A 10,569-nucleotide genomic window follows, 5' to 3' on the forward strand; every position below is an offset into this window, starting at 1 on the left:
ATAATATACTATGGCTTTTTTATCACTTTTTCGACATACTATACTATGGCTTTTTAATCACTTTTTTTCGACACACTATACTATGAATTTTTTAAACATACTATACTATGGCTTCTTAATCACATTTGTGACGTACTATACTATGGCTTTTTTTATCACTATGGCTTATTTCGACATACTATACTGTGGCTTTATAATCACTTTTTTGACATACTATTCTATGGCTTGTTAATCACTTTTTTCGACACTGTATTCTATGGCTTTTTTGACGTACTATACTATGACTTATTTCGATATACTATACTATGGCTTTTAAATCACTTTTTTTCGATTAACTATGCTATAGTTTTTTAACACTTTTATCGACATACTGTACTATGGCTTTTTTCAACATACTATAGTATTGCTTTGTTCAACAATATATACTGTGGCTTTTTAATAGCTTTTTTCGACATACTATACTATGGCTTTTTCGACGTACTATACTATGTCTTATTTCGATATACTATACTATGGCTTTTTAATCACTTTTTTTCGACATACTATACTTTGGCTTTTTAATCACTTTTTTTCGATATACTATTCTATGGCTTTTTTCGATTTGCTATACTATGGCTTTTTAATCACTTTTTCGGAATACTATACTAAGGCTTTTTTATCACTTTTTTGACATACTATAATATGGCTTTTTTCAACCTACTATAATATGGCTTATTTCGACATACGATACTATGGCTTTGTATCACTTTTTTTGACATACTATTCTATGGCTTTTTAATCACTTTTTTCGGCACTGTATTCTATGGCTTTTTTGACGTACTACACTATGACTTATTTCGATATAATATATTATGGATTTTTAATAACTTTTTTCCAAATACTATTCTATGGATTTTTTCAATATGCTATACTATGGCATGTCTTCACTTTTTTCGACATACTATAATATGGCTTTTTTCAACCTACTATACTATGGCTTATTTCGACATACAATACTATGGATTTGTATCACTTTTTTTGACATACTATACTATGGGTTTTGAATGACTTATTTCGGCACTGTATTCTATGGCTTTTTCGACGTACTATACTATGACTTATTTCGATATACTATACTATGGCTTTTTAATCACTTTATTTCGACATACTATACAAAGGCTTTTTCATCACTTTTTTGACATACTATACTATGACTCATTTCGATATACTATACTATGGCTTTTTAATCACTTTTTTTCGATTAACTATACTATGGCTTTTTAACACTTTTATCGACATACTGTACTATGGCTTTTTTCACCATACTATAGTATTGCTTTGTTCAACAATATATACTGTGGCTTTTTAATAGCTTTTTTCGACATACTATACTATAGCTTTTTCGACGTACTATACTATGACTTACTTCGATATACTATACTATGGCTTTTTATCACTTTTTTCGACATTCTATTCTATGGCTTTTTAATCACTTTTTTCGATATACTACTCTATGGCGTATTTTAGCAGTTTTTTCGGCATACTATACTATGGCTTTTTCGACATACTATACTATGACTTTTTTCAAAATATTATACTTTGTTTTTTTCGCATTGCTATACTATGGCTTTTTAATCACTTTTATTCGACATAATATTCTATAGCGTTTTTAGCAATTTTTTCGGCATACTATACTATGGCTTTTTTCAACGTACTATACTATGGCTTTTTGTCACTTTTTTCGACATACTATTCTATGGCTTTTTTCAACATACTATACTTTGGCTTATTTCGACATACTATACTATGGCTTTGTATCACTTTTTTCGACATTATACTCTATGGCGTTTTTTAGCACTTTTTCGGCATACTATACTATGACTTTTTTCAACATACTATACTATGGCTTTTCTTCACTTTTTTCGACATTCTATACTATGGCTTCTTTCAACATACTATACTATGGCTTATTTCGACATACAATACTATGTCTTCGTATCACTTTTTTTGACATACTATTCTATGGCTTTTTAATCACTTTTTTTCGACATACTACACTCTAACTTTTTTCGACATACTATACTATGGCTTTTTTCGACATACAATACTATGGCTTTGTATCACTTTTTTCGACATACTATTCTATGGCTTTTTAATCACTTTTTTCGACATAATACTCTATGGCGTTTTTTATCACTTTTTTCGGCATACTATACTATGGCTTTTTTCGACATACTATACTATGGCTTTTTATCACTTTTTTCGACATTCTATTCTATGGCTTTTTAATCACTTTTTTCGACATACTACTCTATGGCGTATTTTAGCAGTTTTTTCGGCATACTATACTATGGCTTTTTCGACATACTATACTATGACTTTTTTCGATATATTATACTATGGCTTTTTTCGCATTGCTATACTATGGCTTTTTAATCACTTTTTTCGGCATACTATACTATGGCTTATTTCGACATACTATACTATGGCTTTTTATCACTTTTTTCGACATAATATACTATGGCTTTTTTATCACTTTTTTGACATACTATACTATGGCTTTTTTATCACTTTTTTCGACTTACTATACTATGGCTTTTTATTAATGTTTTCAACATAATATACTATGGCTTTTAATCACTTTTTCAACAAAATATACTAAGGCTTTTTTAACACTTTTTCGACATACTATACTATGGTTTTATAATAACTGTTTGTGGACATAATATACTATGGCTTTTTTATCACTTTTTTCGACATACTATACTATGGCTTTTTATCACTTTTATCAACGTAATATAATATGGCTTTTTTATCACTTTTTCAACATACTATGGCTTATTTCGACATACTATACTATGGCTTTTTATCACATTTTTCGACATAATACACTATGGCTTCTTAATCACATTTGCGACATACTATACTATGGCTTTTTAATCACTTTTTTCGAATTACTATACTATGGATTTTTATCACTTTTTAGACATACTATGGCTTATTTCAACATACTATACTGTGGCTTTATAATCACTTTTTTGACATACTATTCTATGGCTTTTTAATCACATTTTTCGACATACTACTCTATGGTGTTTTTTAGCACTTTTTTCGGCATACTATACTATGGCTTTTTCGACGTACTATAATATGACTTTTTTCAATATACTTTACTATGGCCCTTTAATCACTTTTTTCGACATACTATACTATGGCTTTTTTCAACATACTATACTATGGCTTTTTCGACATTCTATACTATGACCTTTTTTAATATACTATACTATGGCCTTTTAATCACTTTTTTTGACATAATACTCTATGGCGTTTTTTAGCACTTTTTTCGACATACTATACTATGGCTTTTTTCGACATACAATACTATGACTCTTTTCGATATACTATACTATGGCTTTTCTTCACTTTTTTCGACATACTATACTGTGGCTTATTTCGACATACAATACTATGTCTTTGTATCACTTTTTTCGACATACTATTCTATGGCTTTTTAATCACTTTTTTTGACATAGTATACTATTGCTTTTTAATCACTTTTTGTGGACATACTATACTATTGCTTTTTTCGACATACTATACTATGGCTTTTTTCGACATACAATACTATGGCTTTGTATCACTTTTTTCGACATACTATTCTATGGCTTTTTAATCACTTTTTTCGAAATACTATACTATGGCTTTTTAATCACTTTTTTCGACATACTACTCTATGGCGTATTTTAGCAGTTTTTTCGGCATACTATACTATGGCTTTTTCGACATACTATACTATGACCTTTTTCAATATACTATACTATGGCCTTTTAATCACTTTTTTCGACATACTATACTATGGCTTTTTAATCACTTTTTTTCGACATACTATACTATGACTTTTTTCAATATACTATACTATGGCTTTTTCGAAATACTATACTATGAATTTTTTCGATATACTATACTATGGCCTTTTAATCACTTTTTTCGACATAGTATACTATGGCTTTTTAATCACTTTTTGTGGACATACTATACTATGACTTTTTTCGACATACTATACTATGGCTTTTTTCAACATACTATACTATGGCTTTTTCGACATACTATACTATGACTTCTTTCGATATACTATACTATGGCCTTTTAATCACTTTTTTCGACATAGTATACTATGGCTTTTTAATCACTTTTTGTGGACATACTATACTGTGGCTTTTTTCGACATACTATACTATGGCTTTTTAATCACTTTTTTTCGACATACTACAGTATAACTTTTTTTGACATACTATACTATGGCATTGTATCACTTTTTTTGGCATACTATACTATGGCTTTTTTCAACCAACTATACTATGACTTATTTTGATATACTATGGCTTTTTATCAATTTTATCGACATACTGTACTATGGCTTTTTTCAACATACTATAGCATTGCTTTGTTCAACAAACTATACTATTGCTTTGTTCAACAAACTATACTATGGCTTTTTTCGACATACTATTCTATGGCTTCTTAATCACATTTTCGACATACTATGCTATGGCTTTTTATCACTTTTTTCAACATAATATACTATGGCTTTTTTATCACTTTTTCGACATACTATACTATGGCTTTTTAATCACTTTTTTTCGACACACTATACTATGAATTTTTTCGACATACTATACTATGGCTTCTTAATCACATTTGTGACGTACTATACTATGGCTTTTTTTATCACTATGGCTTATTTCGACATACTATACTGTGGCTTTATAATCACTTTTTTGACATACTATTCTATGGCTTGTTAATCACTTTTTTCGACACTGTATTCTATGGCTTTTTGACGTACTATACTATGACTTATTTCGATATACTATACTATGGCTTTTAAATCACTTTTTTTCGATTAACTATGCTATAGTTTTTTAACACTTTTATCGACATACTGTACTATGGCTTTTTTCAACATACTATAGTATTGCTTTGTTCAACAATATATACTGTGGCTTTTTAATAGCTTTTTTCGACATACTATACTATGGCTTTTTCGACGTACTATACTATGACTTATTTCGATATACTATACTATGGCTTTTTAATCACTTTTTTTCGACATACTATACTTTGGCTTTTTAATCACTTTTTTTCGATATACTATTCTATGGCTTTTTTCGATTTGCTATACTATGGCTTTTTAATCACTTTTTCGGAATACTATACTAAGGCTTTTTTATCACTTTTTTGACATACTATAATATGGCTTTTTTCAACCTACTATAATATGGCTTATTTCGACATACGATACTATGGCTTTGTATCACTTTTTTTGACAAACTATTCTATGGCTTTTTAATCACTTTTTTCGGCACTGTATTCTATGGCTTTTTTGACGTACTACACTATGACTTATTTCGATATAATATATTATGGCTTTTTAATAACTTTTTTCGACATACTATTCTATGGCTTTTTAATCACTTTTTTCGACATAATACTCTATGGCGTTTTTTATCACTTTTTTCGGCATACTATACTATGGCTTTTTTCGACATACTATACTATGGCTTTTTATCACTTTTTTCGACATTCTATTCTATGGCTTTTTAATCACTTTTTTCGACATACTACTCTATGGCGTATTTTAGCAGTTTTTTCGGCATACTATACTATGGCTTTTTCGACATACTATACTATGACTTTTTTCGATATATTATACTATGGCTTTTTTCGCATTGCTATACTATGGCTTTTTAATCACTTTTTTCGGCATACTATACTATGGCTTATTTCGACATACTATACTATGGCTTTTTATCACTTTTTTCGACATAATATACTATGGCTTTTTTATCACTTTTTTGACATACTATACTATGGCTTTTTTATCACTTTTTTCGACTTACTATACTATGGCTTTTTATTAATGTTTTCAACATAATATACTATGGCTTTTTAATCACTTTTTCAACAAAATATACTAAGGCTTTTTTAACACTTTTTCGACATACTATACTATGGTTTTATAATAACTGTTTGTGGACATAATATACTATGGCTTTTTTATCACTTTTTTCGACATACTATACTATGGCTTTTTATCACTTTTATCAACGTAATATAATATGGCTTTTTTATCACTTTTTCAACATACTATGGCTTATTTCGACATACTATACTATGGCTTTTTATCACATTTTTCGACATAATACACTATGGCTTCTTAATCACATTTGCGACATACTATACTATGGCTTTTTAATCACTTTTTTCGAATTACTATACTATGGATTTTTATCACTTTTTAGACATACTATGGCTTATTTCAACATACTATACTGTGGCTTTATAATCACTTTTTTGACATACTATTCTATGGCTTTTTAATCACATTTTTCGACATACTACTCTATGGTGTTTTTTAGCACTTTTTTCGGCATACTATACTATGGCTTTTTCGACGTACTATAATATGACTTTTTTCAATATACTTTACTATGGCCTTTTAATCACTTTTTTCGACATACTATACTATGGCTTTTTTCAACATACTATACTATGGCTTTTTCGACATTCTATACTATGACCTTTTTTAATATACTATACTATGGCCTTTTAATCACTTTTTTTGACATAATACTCTATGGCGTTTTTTAGCACTTTTTTCGACATACTATACTATGGCTTTTTTCGACATACAATACTATGACTCTTTTCGATATACTATACTATGGCTTTTCTTCACTTTTTTCGACATACTATACTGTGGCTTATTTCGACATACAATACTATGTCTTTGTATCACTTTTTCGACATACTATTCTATGGCTTTTTAATCACTTTTTTTGACATAGTATACTATTGCTTTTTAATCACTTTTTGTGGACATACTATACTATTGCTTTTTTCGACATACTATACTATGGCTTTTTTCGACATACAATACTATGGCTTTGTATCACTTTTTTCGACATACTATTCTATGGCTTTTTAATCACTTTTTTCGAAATACTATACTATGGCTTTTTAATCACTTTTTTCGACATACTACTCTATGGCGTATTTTAGCAGTTTTTTCGGCATACTATACTATGGCTTTTTCGACATACTATACTATGACCTTTTTCAATATACTATACTATGGCCTTTTAATCACTTTTTTCGACATACTATACTATGGCTTTTTAATCACTTTTTTTCGACATACTATACTATGACTTTTTTCAATATACTATACTATGGCTTTTTCGAAATACTATACTATGAATTTTTTCGATATACTATACTATGGCCTTTTAATCACTTTTTTCGACATAGTATACTATGGCTTTTTAATCACTTTTTGTGGACATACTATACTATGACTTTTTTCGACATACTATACTATGGCTTTTTTCAACATACTATACTATGGCTTTTTCGACATACTATACTATGACTTCTTTCGATATACTATACTATGGCCTTTTAATCACTTTTTTCGACATAGTATACTATGGCTTTTTAATCACTTTTTGTGGACATACTATACTGTGGCTTTTTTCGACATACTATACTATGGCTTTTTAATCACTTTTTTTCGACATACTACAGTATAACTTTTTTTGACATACTATACTATGGCATTGTATCACTTTTTTTGGCATACTATACTATGGCTTTTTTCAACCAACTATACTATGACATATTTTGATATACTATGGCTTTTTATCAATTTTATCGACATACTGTACTATGGCTTTTTTCAACATACTATAGCATTGCTTTGTTCAACAAACTATACTATTGCTTTGTTCAACAAACTATACTATGGCTTTTTTCGACATACTATTCTATGGCTTCTTAATCACATTTTCGACATACTATGCTATGGCTTTTTATCACTTTTTTCAACATAATATACTATGGCTTTTTTATCACTTTTTCGACATACTATACTATGGCTTTTTAATCACTTTTTTTCGACACACTATACTATGAATTTTTTCGACATACTATACTATGGCTTCTTAATCACATTTGTGACGTACTATACTATGGCTTTTTTTATCACTATGGCTTATTTCGACATACTATACTGTGGCTTTATAATCACTTTTTTGACATACTATTCTATGGCTTGTTAATCACTTTTTTCGACACTGTATTCTATGGCTTTTTTGACGTACTATACTATGACTTATTTCGATATACTATACTATGGCTTTTAAATCACTTTTTTTCGATTAACTATGCTATAGTTTTTTAACACTTTTATCGACATACTGTACTATGGCTTTTTTCAACATACTATAGTATTGCTTTGTTCAACAATATATACTGTGGCTTTTTAATAGCTTTTTTCGACATACTATACTATGGCTTTTTCGACGTACTATACTATGACTTATTTCGATATACTATACTATGGCTTTTTAATCACTTTTTTTCGACATACTATACTTTGGCTTTTTAATCACTTTTTTTCGATATACTATTCTATGGCTTTTTTCGATTTGCTATACTATGGCTTTTTAATCACTTTTTCGGAATACTATACTAAGGCTTTTTTATCACTTTTTTGACATACTATAATATGGCTTTTTTCAACCTACTATAATATGGCTTATTTCGACATACGATACTATGGCTTTGTATCACTTTTTTTGACAAACTATTCTATGGCTTTTTAATCAATTTTTTCGGCACTGTATTCTATGGCTTTTTTGACGTACTACACTATGACTTATTTCGATATAATATATTATGGCTTTTTAATAACTTTTTTCCAAATACTATTCTATGGATTTTTTCAATATGCTATACTATGGCATTTCTTCACTTTTTTCGACATACTATAATATGGCTTTTTTCAACCTACTATACTATGGCTTATTTCGACATACAATACTATGGATTTGTATCACTTTTTTTGACATACTATACTATGGGTTTTGAATGACTTATTTCGGCACTGTATTCTATGGCTTTTTCGACGTACTATACTATGACTTATTTCGATATACTATACTATGGCTTTTTAATCACTTTATTTCGACATACTATACAAAGGCTTTTTCATCACTTTTTTGACATACTATACTATGACTCATTTCGATATACTATACTATGGCTTTTTAATCACTTTTTTTCGATTAACTATACTATGGCTTTTTAACACTTTTATCGACATACTGTACTATGGCTTTTTTCACCATACTATAGTATTGCTTTGTTCAACAATATATACTGTGGCTTTTTAATAGCTTTTTTCGACATACTATACTATAGCTTTTTCGACGTACTATACTATGACTTACTTCGATATACTATACTATGGCTTTTTATCACTTTTTTCGACATTCTATTCTATGGCTTTTTAATCACTTTTTTCGATATACTACTCTATGGCGTATTTTAGCAGTTTTTTCGGCATACTATACTATGGCTTTTTCGACATACTATACTATGACTTTTTTCAAAATATTATACTTTGTTTTTTTCGCATTGCTATACTATGGCTTTTTAATCACTTTTATTCGACATAATATTCTATAGCGTTTTTTAGCAATTTTTTCGGCATACTATACTATGGCTTTTTTCAACGTACTATACTATGGCTTTTTGTCACTTTTTTCGACATACTATTCTATGGCTTTTTTCAACATACTATACTTTGGCTTATTTCGACATACTATACTATGGCTTTGTATCACTTTTTTCGACATTATACTCTATGGCGTTTTTTAGCACTTTTTCGGCATACTATACTATGACTTTTTTCAACATACTATACTATGGCTTTTCTTCACTTTTTTCGACATTCTATACTATGGCTTCTTTCAACATACTATACTATGGCTTATTTCGACATACAATACTATGTCTTCGTATCACTTTTTTTGACATACTATTCTATGGCTTTTTAATCACTTTTTTTCGACATACTACACTCTAACTTTTTTCGACATACTATACTATGGCTTTTTTCGACATACAATACTATGGCTTTGTATCACTTTTTTCGACATACTATTCTATGGCTTTTTAATCACTTTTTTCGACATAATACTCTATGGCGTTTTTTATCACTTTTTTCGGCATACTATACTATGGCTTTTTTCGACATACTATACTATGGCTTTTTATCACTTTTTTCGACATTCTATTCTATGGCTTTTTAATCACTTTTTTCGACATACTACTCTATGGCGTATTTTAGCAGTTTTTTCGGCATACTATACTATGGCTTTTTCGACATACTATACTATGACTTTTTTCGATATATTATACTATGGCTTTTTTCGCATTGCTATACTATGGCTTTTTAATCACTTTTTTCGGCATACTATACTATGGCTTATTTCGACATACTATACTATGGCTTTTTATCACTTTTTTCGACATAATATACTATGGCTTTTTTATCACTTTTTTGACATACTATACTATGGCTTTTTTATCACTTTTTTCGACTTACTATACTATGGCTTTTTATTAATGTTTTCAACATAATATACTATGGCTTTTTAATCACTTTTTCAACAAAATATACTAAGGCTTTTTTAACACTTTTTCGACATACTATACTATGGTTTTATAATAACTGTTTGTGGA

The sequence above is a fragment of the Sander lucioperca genome, chromosome 17, assembly GCF_008315115.2.
Source record: "Sander lucioperca isolate FBNREF2018 chromosome 17, SLUC_FBN_1.2, whole genome shotgun sequence".
Taxonomy (NCBI): Eukaryota; Metazoa; Chordata; class Actinopteri; order Perciformes; family Percidae; genus Sander; species Sander lucioperca.